Source organism: Vulpes vulpes, chromosome X, assembly GCF_048418805.1.
Source record: "Vulpes vulpes isolate BD-2025 chromosome X, VulVul3, whole genome shotgun sequence".
NCBI lineage: Eukaryota > Metazoa > Chordata > Mammalia > Carnivora > Canidae > Vulpes > Vulpes vulpes.
This window is the reverse complement of record NC_132796.1, coordinates 85457411-85473725: the sequence shown is the minus strand read 5'-3', so window position 1 is coordinate 85473725 and position 16315 is coordinate 85457411.

Here is a 16315-nt window from a genome sequence, read left to right as displayed (position 1 = left end):
TTCACCATTTTCTTTTTTTTTAATAAATTAATTTTTATTGGTGTTCAATTTACGAACATACAGAAAAACACCCAGTGCTCATCCCGTCAAGTGTCCCCCTCAGTGCCCGTCACCCATTCACCCCCACCCCCCGCCATCCTCCCCTTCCATCACCCCTAGTTCGTTTCCCAGAGTTAGGAGTCTTTATGTCCTGTCTCCCTTCCTGATATTTCCCACACATTTCTTCTCCCTTCCCTTATATTCTCTTTCACTATTATTTATATTCCCCAAATGAATGAGAACATACACTGTTTGTCCTTTTCCAATTGACTTACTTCACTCAGCATAATACCCTCCAGTTCCATCCATGTTGAAGCAAATGGTGGGTATTTGTCGTTTCTAATGGCTGAGTAATATTCCATTGTATACATAAACCACATCTTCTTTATCCATTCATCTTTCCATGGACACCGAGGCTCCTTCTACAGTTTGGCTATTGTGGACATTGCTGCTAGAAACATCGGGGTACTTCTTCATCATTTTCATCCCATCATAATCACCACCATAATCCTCACTATAATCTTTATCATTACCAGATACGCAGAAGATAAATCAAATACAGAGGAAAACTTGGCAGACAAAGGTACCAAAGTCAGAGTAGTTGCATAGGTTAATGGAACAAATTTTTCTTAGTTCTTTAAGATCTTGTACAAATCTATGTAGTTGGCAACCATCTTTATCAAATTTAATTTCCTTCTTTATTGGAAACAGGAGTATTGCATGGTAAGTGCCTTTTGAAAGTTATCTCTTCTTTTATTCTAATTCTTTTTTTAAAAGATTTTATTTATTTATTCCTGAGAGACACACAGAAAGAGGCAGAGATACAGGCAGAGGGAGAAGCAGGCTCCATGCAGGGAGCCAGATGTGGGACTTGATCCCAGGACCCTGGGATCACGCTCTGAGCCAAAGGCAGACACTCAACCACTGAGCCACCCAGGTGTCCCTTATTCTAATTTTTTTATAATTATTTTATTCCTTCCAATTGAGCTCTTGACAAGGGATATTATTTTACACATGGCTATGGCTTATCCTTTTGGTAAAATATTTTTATTGGCTCTGTAGTTTGGTTATAACAAATATCATTACTCCCTAAGGACCAAAACAATGCATTGATTTGTTTCAATTTACAATGCTTTTCTACCATGTTGTAAGACTGCCACTCTACCACATATCTCCTTTCTTTTGGTGGACACATAGTAACCAATTCTGATACTGCCTTCAGAGGAGCTCCACAGACACTCCATTTGGAGTACAGATATGGCAGCCTTTAAGTTGCACAGCTGGACTCTTACCAATAGGTGTACAGAAGAATCAGGAGAAAGTAAGAAAACATTCCCCAGCCAGAGGACCTGTCAATATGGGAACATGGATGAAATGGAACAAGTAAGAAAAGGTAAAAGTGAAAAGGCTGATCCAACCTACCAACATCCTATATCTATCACCAAATGGAATATGAGAAATTTCTGAGAAAATTGCAGAATAAGTAGCACCAGTATCTCCAGTTCCCAACTCAGATTCCATAAATCTGTCCATTTTAAGTCATTTACCAATTATTCCCTAGCTTTCTGGGCTTTTCTACTTATGTAACACCTGCATCCTCTAGAATCTCTTTCTATAATCCCCCTTCTAATATCCTGACTTCTGGCAATATTGATACACAGTTTCCCTTCCTCTTCTGTTCCTTTCATAGGTTGTTCAGAGTAAGGGTTATTCCCTTTAGTAAATAGTTCTAACTGAGCAAGTAACACAATAGTTTTTTAATTTTCTTCATTTTTTTTCTTTGTCTTCTCTGGAATTTACCAAAACTGAGTAGCTGCAGCTAAGATTTGAGTAAGTCTGCCCTTGCCTAACTATAGCATTTTCCCCAATATGAATTTAGAGAATAGCAAAGAGCCAAGACAAAGGTGATTAGGACCAGAGGGTGAATTGATCTGCCCTCAGATCCAGGCCTATAAACATAGAGAAAATGTCTTCAAATCACTTTAAATCAATGGGGGACTCACCCATCTTCTTTTGCCACTACTGCAACCTCTGTTGGCTTACCTTTAATGGAAAGGCTTCATATGCGATCATTATCAACCCTTCTTGATGGGTCTCCAAAGTCCTTAATTCTTTCATACTTGTGGGGTGACAATAAACATCTTCCCTTGTCACCATTAACACTGGATGCGATCTTCCAGACTCCAAAGTGTTTACTAGAACACATGAACAGCCTTCTGATAGCAAGATTCCATGCAGCTACCAATTGCAGAATTCTAGGAAGTAGACAGTGCACAACACCATGCACATGGTTGTAAACTGAAAACACTCTAATTCTGGGTTCTGGGGAAAAGATGACATGAGCAAGAAAGGAATGTGCATTACCTGGGTGTCTGGGTAGCTTCTCAATGACATCACCTTTGCTTCTGATCCAACTAGGAAGGCATGGGGTTTTTTAAAAAAATTTTTTTAGGTTTATTCATTTATTTGAGAGACTCTGTGTGAGCAGGAGGAGAGGCAGAGAAGGAGGGAGAGGGACAAGCAAACTCCACGCTGAGCACAGAGCCCAACAGAGGGCTCAATCCCACGACATAGGGATCACAATTTCAGCTGAAATCAAGAGTCAGACACTTAACTGACTAAGCCATCCAGGTGCCTCAAGCCTGGGGGTTTTTTTCACATTGACAAGAAAAATGTAAACTATATAGAACTCTGGTCTGCTTTCCTGTGTTGACATTCATCAGCTTAACACCTTCTTTGTTTGCCTTTTTCCAAGTAGCCAGTAAAACTACTGTTCATATTTATCCAAGTTCTCAATTACTTTCAGATCATGTCCCTTTTATCATATCTGCTTTTCTAACTGCATGGATGATAAGGGACTTTCTGAGGTGTAATCTGGGATAAGACATAATGTGGACATAGGGCCAAGTCTTGAGGCACACAAACATTTATCTTCAAATATCCACTGCTGTACAGAAAACTACAGTACAAAGTCAGCAGATTTCATCACTGATGAAGCCAACAGCTGGCACAGACACCACAGATATCCTGAAGACATTTTGCCACCTTTTTTTTTTTTGCATTCCAGATGCCTGTCATCCAAGACCCTCCCCCCAAACGCTCCAGGCTATGCACCTGTGTATGTCCAGCCCCGAGTACTAGCCTCCCCTGCTCTATGTATGCCCAGGGAAAGTGTGTAGCAATAGGAGCACATGCCAAAAGCCAGGGTCTCCACAGCTGCCAGTGAGCTCATAGTTGGCCATGGCTACTGCTGCCTGCCCTCAGCCCCATTACCACATGGGTGTCTGCAACTGGACCCTGCCACAACACAGGTATTTGCAGCTGGCCCCTGCAGCTGAATGTGCACATGCCATTGGCTCCAGCCACCACTGCTGCCTGTTCTGGTCCCTGGCCACCAGAAATGGAGGTGCTGCTGAAACAACAGCCCTTGCGGCCACTGCAGGCCCCGTGGTCCTTCAAAGGACCATTCAGTTGTTGATGCTATATTCCACAGCATTCTGAGCTAAAGAGACATCATACTTGATTAGACCTGGTGCTGCCACATGCCTCTGCACTAGGTGCCCCACACCTATAGACCAGGGGTCACAGTATATTCCAGCATATCCCATCCAAAGGCAAAAGGCTTCACTTATAGAAGTCAGTCCATAAAGTCTGGAAGAAGTAACTGCTTACTCAAATGCACAGACACCTATACAAAGCCACAGGGATGACAAAGGATCAGGGAAACACGTCTCCACCAAAGGAACACAGTAAACCTCCAGTAACTAAACCCACCCCCCAACAACTGGAAATCCAGCAATTGCCCTGTAAAAAATTCAAAATAATTGTTCTAAAGATGCTCCAAGATGTATAAGAGAACACAAACAAACAATGATATCAGGAAAACAGTACAGGAATAAAATAAGAAGTTCAACAAAGAGAAAACATAAAAAGGAAACACATTTATGAACTGAAGAATACAATAGCTAGACTGAAGAATTCAAAAGAGAGCTTCAACAACAGACTTGAATGAGCAGAAGAATCATTGAGCTAGAAGACAAATTAATTGAATTCATCCAATTAGAGGAACAAAAATAAAAAAGAATGAAAACACGAGAAGAAAGTCTATGGGACTTACAGAATACCATATACAGAAATATTATACACATCACTGGAGTCCCCATAAGAAGAAGAGAGGGGGAAAGGGATAGAAAGCTTATTTAAAGAAATAATGGCTGGGGCACCTGGGTGACTCAGTTGGTTAAGCATCTGCCTTCAGCTCAGGTCATGATCTCAGGGTCCTGGGATCAAGCGTCTCAGGCTCCCTGCTCAGCAGGGGTCTGATTCTCTCCCTCTCCCTCTCGCTCTCCCTCTCCCTCTGCCCCTCCCCCCATTAGTGCGTTTTCTCTCTCTCTATCTCTCTCTCAAATAAATAAATAAAATATTCAAGAAAAGAAAGAATGGCTGATATACCCAACATAAGAGCACTTAAATATTTAAAAAAAATATTAACAGACCTAAAGAGAGAAATAGAGAGCAATATAACCATAGTAGGGGACTTTAATACTCTTTCATCAATGGATAGATCATCCAGACAGAAAATCAATGAGGAAGCAGTGGCTTTGAATGACACATTAGGTCAGATGGACTTGACATATATAGACAATCCATCCTAAAGCAACAGAATACACAATATGCATTTTTCTCAAGCAGACATGGAACATGCCCCAGGATAGATTATATGTTAGGCCACAAAACAAGTCTTAATAAATATAAGAAGATTGAAATTATATCAAGCATGTTTTGTGGGATGCCTGGGTGGCTCAGCAGTTGAGTATCTGCCTTTTGCTTAGGCCGTGATCCCGGGGTCCTGGGATGGAGTCCTGCATCAGACTCCTTGTGGGGGGTCTGATTCTCCCTCTGGCTATGTCTCTGCCTCTCTCCTTGTGTCTCTCATGAATAAATAAGTAAAATCTATTTTTTTTTAAAAAAAAGCATGTTCTGTGACCACAACAGTATGGAACTAGAAATCAATTAAAAGAAGAAAACTGGAAAATTCACAAATACATGGAGATTAAACCACATGCTATTGAACAACTAATAGGTCAAAGAAGAAATCAAGAGAAATAAAAAATATCTTGAGACAAATGAAAATGGAAATAAAACATACCAAAACTTATTGGATGTGGTAAAAGTGGTTCTAAGAGAAAAGTTCATAGGAATAAATGCCTACATCAAAAACAAGAAAGATCTAAAGTAAACAAACTAACTTTATACCTCAAGACCTAGAAAAAGAAAAGTGAATGAAGCCCAAAGTTAGTAAATAGAAGGAAATAAGATCAGAGTGGAAATAAATGATATAGAGACTAAAAGTACAACAGAATAGATCAATGAAACAAAGAGCTACTGTTTTTGTTTTGTTTTGTTTTTACATAATGTGAATATCATCTTCTATCACATTCTATCATCTATTATATGTATCATCTTAACTCCTCTCCTGGAATGTAAGCTTCATGAATATTAATATCTTTGTTTTATTTACTTGTGTATCCCAAGCCCCCAAATTGGTCCTGGCACAGAGGAGACATGTAATACATATTTGTAGAACAAATGAATGGAAGTTCCAAAGAAGGGACACTCCCCCTGCCCATCAACCTAACTTGGAGTTCTGCATATTTCTTTAACTGGGAAAAGCTGTAACTGTACTGGATAAAGAGCTCAAGAATTTCAAATTTTCCAGTGAGTCTGCTCGGCTCATGGCATGCGTGCTAGGGATCCTGAATGTCATTCCACCAACAGCTCTGAGGGCTGGTAATACAGGAGCCCTTAGCAGTTAAAAATTCACAGCATGTTTGGGACAATCTGCAGTGTGGGCAGCAGCTGGTTTGTCCCACAGGCAAATCCTTCAGGACAGGACAGTTGCAGCCCACATCATTTTCAGAGGACTTCTGATTTGGTGAGAAAACCTGACAAGAGGTTTCCCTTTGCAGCTTGTTTATATTCCCTTTCAAGAGAAGAAAAGCAGGCACTTTTGTGGCTAAACTTGTGCTGTAACAAAAATCTTCGTGACATTCCGAGCGAAAATGAATGATAAAGTAGCAAAAGGGAGCATTTCTATCTCCTGGACAGGTAAGAGGAGATAGGACACTATGCACAAGACAAGGGGTGTCTTTTGTGGGTATCACAGCGTGTCCCTATGTGATCATTGGAAGGAGGGAGGTGCGAAAGTGATACAGCCACAGGAAGGAGGTAGGTGTGTCAGTGGGAAGATAAGGCGAAAAGATATGAGTCATTGTCTTGGAAAGTAGAAAAGTGAGTTCATAGGGAAACCCAGGAGGTGTGCCCTACTGGGTTCAAGGTCAATGCTGGTGCAAATTCCTCTGTGTAAAGTGTCTATTGCAGCAACTTTGTTTAAAAACAAAGAAATACAGTAATGCCTAGAAAGGAAAATAAAGATGCTAAAGGCTTAAAACATAGTCTTAATAAAAATAGTCTGTCCACCAATATTTAAAAAAAAAAGAAAAATAGAGCTGTTTTTTTTAATAATAAATTTATTTTTTATTGGTGTTCAATTTGCCAACATACAGAATAACACCCAGTGCTCATCCCGTCAAGTGCCCCCCTCAGTGCCCGTCACCCATTCACCCCCACCCCCCGCCCTCCTCCCCTTCCATCACCCCTAGTTCGTTTCCCAGAGTTAGGAGTCTTTATGTCCTGTCTCCCTTCCTGATATTTCCCACACATTTCTTCTCCCTTCCCTTATATTCCCTTTCACTATTATTTATATTCCCCAAATGAATGAGAACATACACTGTTTGTCCTTCTCCGATTGACTTACCTCACTCAGCATAATACCCTCCAGTTCCGTCCACGTTGAAGCAAATGGTGGGTATTTGTCGTTTCTAATGGCTGAGTAATATTCCATTGTATACATAAACCACATCTTCTTTATCCATACATCTTTCGATGGACACTGAGGCTCCTTCCACAGTTTGGCTATTGTGGACATTGCTGCTAGAAACATTGGGGTGCAGGTGTCCCGGCGTTTCATTGCATCTGAATCTTTGGGGTAAATCCCCAACAGTGCAATTGCTGGGTCGTAGGACAGGTCTATTTTTAACTCTTTGAGGAACCTGCACACAGTTTTCCAGAGTGGCTGCACCAGTTCACATTCCTACCAACAGTGTAAAAGAGTTCCCTTTTCTCCACATCCTCTCCAACATTTGTTGTTTCCTGTCTTGTTAATGTTCCCCATTCCCACTGATGTGAGGTGGTATCTCATTGTGGTTTTCATTTGTATTTCCCTGATGGCAAGTGATGCAGAGCATTTTCTCATGTGCATGTTGGCCATGTCTATGTCTTCCTCTGTGAGATTTCTCTTCATGTCTTTTGCCCATTTCATGATTGGATTGTTTGTTTCTTTGCTGTTGAGTTTAATAAGGTCTTTATAGATCTTGGAAACTAGCCCTTTATCTGATACGTCATTTGCAAATATCTTCTCCCATTCTGTAGGTTGTCTTTTAGGTGCTGTGCAAAAGCTTCTTATCTTGATGAAGTCCCAATAGTTCATTTTTGCTTTTGTTTCTTTTGCCTTCGTGGATGAATCTTGCAAGAAGTTACTGTGGCCGAGGTCAAAAAGGGTGTTGCCTGTGTTCTCCTCTAGGATTTTCATGGAATCTTGCCTCACATTTAGATCTTTCATCCATTTTGAGTTTATCTTTGTGTATGGTGAAAGAGAGTGGTCCAGTTTCATTCTTCTGCATGTGGCTGTCCAATTTTCCCAGCACCATTTATTGAAGAGACTGTCTTTCTTCCAGTGGATAGTCTTTCCTCCTTTAAGAATATTAGTTGACCATAAAGTTCAGGGTCTACTTCTGGGTTCTCTATTCTGTTCCATTGATCTATGTGTCTGTTTTTGTGCCAGTACCACACTGTCTTGATGACCACAGCTTTGTAGTACAACCTGAAATCTGGCATTGTGATGCCCCCAGCTATGGTTTTCTTTTTTAAAATTCCCCTGGCTATTCGGGGTCTCTTCTGATTCCACACAAATCTTTAAATAATTTGTTCTAACTCTCTGAAGAAAGTCCATGGTATTTTGATAGGGATTGCATTAAACGTGTAAATTGCCCTGGGTAACATTGACATTTTCACAATATTAATTCTGCCAATCCATGAGCATGGGATATTTTTCCATCTCTTTGTGTCTTCCTCAATTTCTTTCAGAAGTGTTCCATAGTTTTTAGGGTATAGATCCTTTACCTCCTTGGTTAGGTTTATTCCTAGGTATCTTATGCTTTTGGGTGCAATTGTAAATGGGATTGACTCCTTAATTTCTCTTTCTTCAGTCTCATTGTTAGTGTATAGAAATGCCATTCATTTCTGGGCACTGATTTTGTATCCTGCCATGCTACCAAATTGCTGTATGAGTTCTAGCAATCTTGGGGTGGTGGCTTTTGGGTTTTCTAGGTAGAGTGGTAGAGTATCATGTCATCGGTGAAGAGGGAGAGTTTGACTTCTTCTTTGCCAATTTGAATGCCTTTAATGTCTTTTTGTTGTCTGATTGTTGAGGCGAGGACTTCCAGTACTATGTTAAATAGCAGTGGTGAGAGTGGACATCCCTGTCTTGCTCCTGATCTTAGAGGAAAGGCTCCCAGTGCTTCCCTATTGAGGATGATATTTGCTGTGGGCTTTTCGTAGATGGCTTTTAAGATGTTGAGGAATGTTCCCTCTATCCCTACACTCTGAAGAGTTTTGATCAGGAATGGATGCTGTATTTTGTCAAATGTTTTCTCTGCATCTAATGAGAGGATCATATGGTTCTTGGTTTTTCTCTTGCTGATACAATGAATCACACTGATTGTTTTATGAGTGTTGAACCAGCCTTGTGTCCCGGGGATAAATCCTACTTGGTCATGGTGAATAATTTTCTTAATGTACTGTTGGATCCTATTGGCTAGTATCTTGTTGAGAATGTTTGCATCCATGTTCATCAGGGATATTGGTCTGTAATTCTCCTTTTTGGTGGGTCTTTGTCTGGTTTTGGAATTAAGGTGATGCTGGCCTCATAGAACGAATTTGGAAGTACTCCATCTCTTTCTATCTTTCCAAACAGCTTTAGTAGAATAGGTATGGTTTCTTCTTTAAACGTTTGATAGAATTCTCCTGGGAAGCCATCTGGCCCTGGACTTTTGTGTCTTGGGAGGTTTTTGATGACTGCTTCAATTTCCTCTCTGGTTATTGGCCTGTTCAGGTTTTCTATTTCTTCCTGTTCCAGTTTTGGTAGTTTGTGGTTTTCCAGGAATGCGTCCATTTCTTCTAGATTGCCTAATTTATTGGCGTATAGCTATTCATAATATGTTTTTAAAATTGTTTGTATTTCCTTGGTGTTGGTAGTGATCTCTCCTTTCTCATTCATGATTTTATTAATCTGAGTCTTCTCTCTCTTCTTTTTAATAAGGTTGGCTAATGGTTTATCTATCTTATTAATTCTTTCGAGGAACCAACTCCTGGTTTTGTTGATCTGTTCCAGAGATCTTTTGGTCTCGATTTCGTTGAGTTCTGCTCGAATCTTAATAAACTCTCTTCTTCTGCTGTGTGTAGGGTCCATCTGCTGTTTTTTCTCTAGCTCCTTTATGAGTAAGGTTAGCTTTTGTATTTGAGTTCTTTCCAGTTTTTGAATGGATGCTTGTATTGCGACGTTTTTCCCCCTAAGGACTGCTTTTGCTGTGTCCCAAAGATTTTGAACGGTTATATCTTCATTCTCATTAGTTTCCATTAATCTTTTTAATTCTTCCTTAATTTCCTGGTTGACCCTTTCATCTTTTAGCAGGATGGTCCTTAACCTCCACGTGTTTGAGGTCCTTCCAAACTTCTTGTTGTGATTTAGTTCTAATTTCAAGGCATAATGGTCTGAGAATATGCAGGGGACGATCCCAAACTTTTTGTATCAGTTCAGACCCAATTTGTGACCCAGTATGTGGTCTATTCTGGAGAAAGTTCCATGTGCACTTGAGAAGAATGTGTATTCAGTTGAGTTTGGATGTAAAGTTCTGTACATATCTGTGAAATCCATCTGGTCCAGTGTATCATTTAAAGCTCTCGTTTCTTTGGAGATGTTGTGCTTAGAAGACCTATCGAGGGTAGAAAGAGCTAGATTGAAGTCACCAAGTAGAAGTGTATTATTATCTAAGTATTTCTTCACTTTGGTTATTAATTGATTTAAATATTTGGGAGCTCCCACATTTGGGGCATATATATTGAAGATTGTTAAGTCCTCTTGTTGGATAGATCCTTTAAGTATGATATAGTGTCCCTCTTCATCTCTCACTACAGTCTTCGGGGTAAATTTTAGTTTATCTGATATGAGGATGGCTACCCCTGCTTTCTTTTGAGGACCATTTAAATGGTACATGGTTCTTCAACCTTTCATTTTCAGGCTGTAGGTGTCCTTATGTCTAAAATGAATCTCTTGTAGACAGAAAATAGATGGGTCCTGCTTTTTTATCCAGTCTGAAACCCTGCGCCTTTTGATGGGGTCATTAAGCCGATTCACGTTCAGAGTTACTATTGACAGATATGAGTTTAGTGTCATCAAGGTATCTATTCAGTCCTTGTTTTTGTGGATTGTTCCACTGAACTTCTTCTTAAAGGGGAATTTTAAGAGTCCCCCTTAAAATTTCTTGCAGAGCTGGTTTGGAGGTCACATATTCTTTCAGTTCCTGCCTGTCGTCTTGGAAGCTCTTTATCTCTCCTTCCATTTTGAATGAGAGCCTTGCTGGATAAAGTATTCTTGGTTGCATGTTCTTCTCATTTAGGACCCTGAATATATCCTGCCAGCCCTTTCTGGCCTGCCAGGTCTCTGTGGAGAGGTCTGCTGTTACCCTAATACTCCTCCACATTAAAGTCAGGGATTTCTTGTCTCTTGCTGCTTTAAGGATCTTCTCTTTATCTTTGGACTTCGCAAGCTTAACTATTAGATGTCGAGGTGTTGAACGGTTTTTATTGATTTGAGGGGGGGATCTCTCTATTTCCTGGATCTGAATGCCTGTTTCCCTTCCCAGATTAGGAAACTTTTCAGCTATGATTTGTTCAAATATATATTCTCGACCTCTGTCCCTTTCGGCGCCCTCGGGAACCCCAATTAAACGTAGGTTTTTCTTCCTCAGGCTGTCATTTATTTCCCTTAATCTATCCTCATGGTCTTTTAATTGTTTGTCTCTTTTTTCCTCAGTTTCCCTCTTTGCCATCAACTTGTCTTCTATGTCACTCACTCGTTCTTCCACCTCGTTAACCCTCGTCGTTAGGACTTCTAGCTTGGATTGCATCTCATTTAATTGATTTTTAATTTCTGCCTGATTGGATCTAAATTCTGCAGTCATGAAGTCTCTTGAGTCCTTTATGCTTTTTTCTAGAGCCACCAGTAGCTGTATAATAGTGCTTCTGAATTGGCTTTCTGACATTGAATTGTAATCCAGATTTTGTAACTGTGGGAGAGAGGACTGTTTCTGATTCTTTCTTTTGAGGTGAGGTTTTCCTTCTAGTCATTTTGCTCAGTGCAGAGTGGCCAAAAACAAGTTGTATTGGGAAAAGGCGAAAAGAGAGAGAGAAAGAAGGAAAGAAAAGAGAAAAAGAAAAAAGAAAAAAGGAAGAAAAAAAAGAGAAAGAAAAAAAAGAAAGGAAAAAAGGGCGGGGGAAAGCAAACAGAAATAAAAAAAAAAAAACCACGGGGGAGTATCTTCCGATTCTGTATACTTTACGTCCCTTGACTTCCCCTGGAACTTGTCCGTCTAGCTGGTCTTCTGGGGGAGGGGCCTGTTGTGCTGATTTTCAGGTGGTAGCACTTGGGGGAGCTGCTCTGCCCCCTGCCTGGTGCAGGGCTCAGTGGGGGTTGTTCACCCCGTGAGGCCCCGGGAGGAAGCCACAGTGGCGGGGCCAGGTCTGGGGCCCTGGATTCAGCTCCCGCAGTAACTCCGGGGCTCTCCGTCTGCAGGGCCTGGAGGCTCCGGGTCGGGGCCGCTGATCTGCTCAGCTCGGGGCAGGAGCGTCCTTGCTGTCCTTGGCCCTCCCGGCCTCTGCCTGTCCCGGGGGAGGCCGGATCCCGGGCTGTGTCCCCGGCGCCCTGTGCTCCGGGGCCTGCGCTGGTGGATTCGCGCTCCTGCCGCATAGCCGCCTCCGCGGAGCCGCTGCCCGAGCCCCTCCGAGCTGCTCCGGTTCCAGCCGTGCTCGCTGCAGTCTTTTAGGGAGCTCGGCCGCGGGGTGTGGCACGTTCTCCCCGGGGGCAGGTGTCTGTTAGTGTCCCAGGGAGCCCGAGGGCATCCCCTCCCTCCTGGGGTCCTGCTCTAACTCCCTGCGGGCACCTTTCCGCCCAGGAAGGTTGGTGCAGCTCCTGCTTCTCCAGGACGGAGCTTTCCTGTCCTGGGGACACTCGACCCGGCCTTAGCCCAGCTCCTCGCGGGGCCCCTCCCCCTTGGATGCCTTTTGTTTCTTTATTTCTTTTTCCCCGTCTTCCTACCTTGATAGAAGCACGAACTCTTCTCACTGTAGTATTCCAGCTGGTCTCTCTTTAAATCTCAGGCCGAATTCGTAGATTTTCAGGATGATTTGAATGTTTTCTAGGTAATTTGGTGGGGACAGGTGATTTGGGGACCCTACTCTTCAGCCATTTTGCCCCTCCTCTCTCTCAAGAGCTGGTTTTTTAAAAGATAAACAAAATTAACAAACCTTTAGCCAAACTCACCAAGCAGAAAAGACTCAAATAAGTAAAATCAGAAATGAAAGAGATGTTACAACTGATACCACAGAAGTACAGAAGACCATAGAAGACCACAATGGAAAATTAAATACCAACAAATTGGATAACCTAGAAAAAATGGATGAATTCATAGAAACATACAATCTACCAAGAGTAAATCATGAAGAAATAAAAATATCTGAACATACTGATGACTAATGAAGAAATTGAATCAGTAATCAAAAACCTTCCAACAAACAAAAGTCCAGGATCAGATGGCTCCACAGGTGAAATCTACTAAACATTTAAAGAGTTAATACCAATTCTTCTCAAACTCTTCCAAATAACCATAGAGGAGGGAACACTTTTAAACTCGTTTTACACGCCGGGACACCTGCACCCTGATGTTTATAGCAGCAATGTCCACAATAGCTAAACTTGGAAGGAGCCTCGGTGTCCATCGACAGATAAATGGATAAGGAAGATGTGGTCTATGTATACAATAGAATATTACTCAGCCATTAGAAACAACAAATACCCAGCATTTGCTTCGACATGGATAGAACTGTAGGGTATTATGCTGAGTGAAATAAGTCAATCGGAAAAGGACAAACATTATATGGTCTCATTCATTTGGGGAATATAAAAATTAGTGAAAGGGAATAAAGGGAAAGGAGAAAAATGAGTGAAAATATTAGTGAGGGGGACAAAACATGAGAGATACCTAACTCTGGGAAATGAACAAGGGGTAGTGGAAAGGGAGGTGGGCGGGAGGTTGGGGTGACTGGGTGTTAGGCACTGAGGGGGGCACTTGGCGGGATGAGCACTGGGTGTTATGCTAAATGTTGGCAAACTGAACTCCAATAAAAAAACTAAAAAAATTAAATAAATAAATAAATAAATAAATAAATAAACTCGTTTTACAAAGCCAACATTATCCTGATAACAAAACCAGACAAGGATACCACAAGCAAAGAAAATTACAGGCGAATATTCCTGATGTAAAAATCCTCAACATGTAAAAATCCTCAACAAAATATTAGCAAACCAAATTCAACAATATGCTGAAAGGATCATATACCATGAACAAGTGAAAGGAGGACATTGAGGACTCTGAGGTGCTTGGTCCTGGCCAGGCAGCTGCCTTTTGGCATTTCAGGTCAACATAGGATATCTTACAAAAGCCAAGCCTTCATCTGGGGGAGGGATTAATGCTGGGCCATAACTTCAATTAAACCTCCTTAATCCCTAGATCTAAGTATTATGACTATAGACCAGAGTGTAGTGAATTGGGACCAGTGATTCCACCTATCATAGGCATTGCCACAATTGTTTTCATTTCTGACTTACTCAAGCCTGCTTCCCTATGGCATGACATCATATCAGATGTTTTGATCACCTGTAATTTATTATTTGCCTCACATTTGCTTTCCCATCCCCTTTCATACATACCTTCCATTGCTGCCTCTTTTACCAAGGAAGGCTTTCTTCATATGCAGGTCAACACCTTGTTTATTTACCATGTCTCTCAGTTTATTCCTAAACATAGTGTTCATTACCCTGTGTTTTCCCATGTGCACTCACCACTGTGTACAGGTGAACAGAGGAATACTTTATCTTCTACTTTTATACGGTTCATATCTTTGACCATTTTCCCATGACCCAAGGACTGACTTCAGCAGGCTTTCAAAACAAAGGTAGTTACTGATAAAAGACTTTCTCTCCTTGACCAAACAGGCTGCCCTGAGCCCTCTTTCAACTAGGCCTTGACCTTGGCCCCAGTCCTACCTTTGGCCTGCCTAGCCCAATTTTAAAAGAATCCTGCTAAAACAGCTGAGATAAAATCCCCCACCCTGATCAACTTCATCATCCTCTACCTTTGATATATAAGTCCTTGGCCTGCCTTTAGCAATTCTTATTCTACTCTTGGGGCACCTGGCTGCTTCAGTGGGTAGAGTATGTGATTCTTGATCTTGGGGTTGTAAGTTCAAGCCCCACACTGGGTATAGAGACTACTTAAAAACTAAATTTTAAGGCTTCTTGGGGATGACATTTGAATAGAAGACGCTTGATCAGACAGAGCAATTCACTTGTGCTATGTTAATAGTATTTTTCACTTGAGATTTTTCTGGTTCTTTGTAGGACAAGTCATTTATGATTGTATCCTGGACATGTGGGTATTATGTTCTAAGTATCTGGATCATACTTACATCTTATACTTTAGCAAGCAGTTTAGATTTACCCCTCAGGTAGGTCATGGTGTATCTTTGTGGTCTGTGTTTTGAATAACAATTTGGTTTTCAGAGGCCTTGAAAAGCTATTCTGCTCTGCTTTATTTATGTGCTACTCACAGGCCAACCCAAAAATCTAGGCAGGATTTCAATTTCTTATACAGGTTATTTGGGGGGTTTTGCCCAGGATGTGATATATATTTAAAAATTCCTTTCTCCAACTCCTTCCTTGACTTTCTAGTTTGGAGGAGGAGAAACATCACCTCATCAAGCTTGCCCAGCTCTCTGTCCTAAATATCACCTCATTAGTGGAAGGGGAATGCTGCCTCCCAACTACCAACCAGGGCAAGGTATACTAGTAATTTTTAAATGGCAAGGAATTTAATGTTGAAAAACTTTCACTCTCTGTGATTCTCTAGTAGGAAAAAGACACAGATATTCATTCATCATCTTAGCAAAAAACACCGAAAAATCCAGATAAGATAGATTTATTGAGTGGAATCTGAGCAGGAAGGCAGAAATGTGTAAGTAAGGAGAATATCCTGAGATCTATGCTTTATTAGAACAGAGACCAGAAAGGCTATGTACAGAACCAAAATCAATGAAGAATGATAGCAAGGAAAAGGAATCTGTTCCTACTTCTGATTATACAATAAAGTTAAATAAACTGAGCCGTCAGCATATTGTGACATTCATTCACAAGATCTCCTTTTTGCTGAGTAAATATTCAATAAATAAACTAAATTCAAAAAATAATGACATGATTTTTTTATACACATAGATGAGTTATTTCCCCATATAGTGCTCTGGGTAAGTGCATTTTCATTAAAAACTTCATTCTTGGGGCACCTGGGTGGCTCAGTTGATAAGCATCTGCCTTCAGCTTAGGTCATGATCTCAAGGTCCTGAGATCAAGCCCCGTCTCAGGATCCCCACTCAGTGGGAAGTCTGCTTGTCCCTCTGCCTCTGCCCTTTCCCCTGCTCATTCTCTCTCTCTCTCTCAAATAAATAAATGCTTTTTAAAAATGAAGATTTGTTCCTAATTCATGGGTGTTGTGTAATTTTTGTTTTTTTTTTTTAAGATTTTATTTATTTATTCATGAGAGACACAGAGAAAGAGCGGCACAGACAGAGGCAGAGGGAGAAGCAGGGGCCATGCAGGGAGTCCGATGCAGGACTTGATCCCAGGTCTCCAGGACCACACCCTGGGCTGAAGGCGGTGCTAAACCGCTGAGCCACCTGGGCTGCCCTAATTTTTGTGATACACTTTTTATTTATTTTTATTTTTTATTTTTTTGGATTTTACTTATTTATTTGAGAGACAGAGAGAGCA